We start from the raw sequence: 1,919 nt of genomic DNA, 5'->3' as shown, positions 1-1,919 counted from the left end.
GGAAGACCGGGCTGAGCGGCTGCCGGGCGTTCGCCCTTGGGCGCGCCCCTCATTTTGAACTAAAGTTACTTGAGCACCACCTGTGCAAGGGTGCGGCCCCTCTGCGCCCCTGAAAGCAGGAGAGACTCCTTCGGGAAGGGGCCCGGCTGCGCCAGCAGGAAGACGCACTGCCCTGGCGGGACTCAGGCCCGGGGCCGCACTTGGACACAGGCCCTGCCGGCCTGGCGGGGCTGCCCGGCCTCTTATCCGCCCCTCAGTTACACGCCCGCCCTGAAGTGTTTTGTTTTTTTCTTTTTTTTTTCTAACGTTAATCAGTTCCTATTGAGTGTGTGGATTATCCGAAAGAACCCAGGACAAGTCCAAATTGCCACCTTCACAGACCCAGGCCTCGGGTCCCACCTAGCTTTTTCTTACTGAAATCTCCCAACAGTTCCACACAATCTTGCTTACATCATTTTATTGTCTTAGAGCTGGAACCGCCTACACTTCTCTGATAAACCGTATTCTAATTAACCGTCACTGCTGCTGTTTCATGCGCAAGTGCAAGTTGTCAGCCGGGGCCTGGGGAGCCCCTGAAAAACAGCTGTGTCATCCTTTCAACTCAGCCCCCAAAGTTGTTGAGGCCTCCAAGACCAAGTCGCCTCTGCACGGCCTCTGCGTCCTTCCACACCAGTGTGTCAGCCTTGCTCCTCCCTTCCAGCAGCCTGAGGACAGGGCTCAGGGCGGCAGCAGGGCTCGGTGTGCTAAGCACGGTCAGGACCCTGACCCCAGCTTGGTCAGGACAGGGTTTTCCTAGAGCAGATTATTGCAAGGGAGGGAAGAGGGCTGCTGTGGTGGGCAGGAAGTTTCCCGTTTTAGCTGTCGGTGGAGGTTCTGTGGGAAAAGATAGGCCAAGAGCAAATCAAGTGTCAAGTTCACGGAGCCTTCCTCAGGAAACAGACCCGGAGGCGGGAAAGGAAGGGCGGCTGGTGGAACGCAAGCCGAGTAGACGAGGCGCCAAGGAAGCCAAACGTCCTGTCAGCCCCGGTCTGCGCAGAGCCCAGCCCTGACTTCCTCACCTTAGGATAAACTGGGATTTCTCCTGGCCAGGTCGGTGGGCGCCGTCCAGAGTTCCAGCTCCGGTCGTCCAGCTCAGACGCTCCTCTTCCTTGGTTCAAAATAATCCTTGTGCTGAGGAGAGGTTTGGAATTTATATTTTTATTTACACATGCAAAGGTGAGGTGCAGCAGGTGAGAGAACTCAGACAGAGCGGAGAGCAGAACAGGCGGATCCACTGAAATCCACTGCTGAGGGGAGCAGCGGAGGACAGGTCTGCTGCGCCCTGGGGCTCACTCCCTGGCCCGGGATGGAACGCGGTGCTGCCGTGGCTGCCCACAGCTTCCTAGTGCTGAGACTTTGGAGCCCTCGGCCACCAGGGAGGCCCTAAAGTGATGGGGGGGGGGGGCAACACATCCTCCCGCCCTCCAGCCATCACCTTAGGGTGTGCCTGCAGGCGCCCCATTCCCGGTCAGGCGGCAAATGAGAGCAGCAAAGGAGACAGGACAAGGTGTGGAAGCAGGTTGAGGGGGTGGGACCAGGGGAGGTGTGGCCCTGAGGCACCCAGTCCTCCAGGTGGGGCCACTGATAGGGGTGAGGGAGACGCTAAGTAAAAAGCTGGGCAAACCTCTCATTGGGCCCTTTAAGGGGAGTTACCATGGGTGCTCGGGCCTGTGTGGGTGAAGGAGAGGGAGCCTGAGTCATTGGAGGGGGGGAGGGGGGTCGTTCCTTTGACCACCGCTGAGAATTCAACGCTGTCGCCGCGTGAAGGCTGAATGAAGAGCTCAGGCTTCTAGAAGGTTCTTCCCGCCCTGCCTGGGGGAGCAGAGGGGCTGAGGGAAAGTGCGGCAAGTGGTGACGCCCACCACCACAAGCCCCAGAGA

The 1,919-nt window shown here is 58.8% G+C and overlaps 1 long non-coding RNA gene across 2 annotated transcripts; it reads right to left on the bottom strand.

The window, feature by feature from the left end:
* Positions 1-42: 42 nt before the first annotated feature.
* LOC105854589 lies at positions 43-1,913 on the bottom strand. Of its 2 annotated transcripts, none has more exons than XR_001146211.1 (3): positions 1,664-1,913; positions 1,059-1,170; positions 43-873 (listed from the first exon to the last, which is right to left on the bottom strand). It is a non-coding gene; the product is annotated as an uncharacterized LOC105854589 (long non-coding RNA). The 2 variants fall into 2 exon arrangements; XR_001146210.1 differs by having other exon boundaries at positions 44-873; positions 1,693-1,913.
* Positions 1,914-1,919: the final 6 nt, after the last annotated feature.

This window comes from Condylura cristata, unplaced genomic scaffold (assembly GCF_000260355.1).
Source record: "Condylura cristata isolate star-nosed mole 26May11 unplaced genomic scaffold, ConCri1.0 scaffold00062, whole genome shotgun sequence".
Taxonomy (NCBI): Eukaryota; Metazoa; Chordata; class Mammalia; order Eulipotyphla; family Talpidae; genus Condylura; species Condylura cristata.
This window is presented reverse-complemented; position numbering and strand designations above follow the sequence as displayed.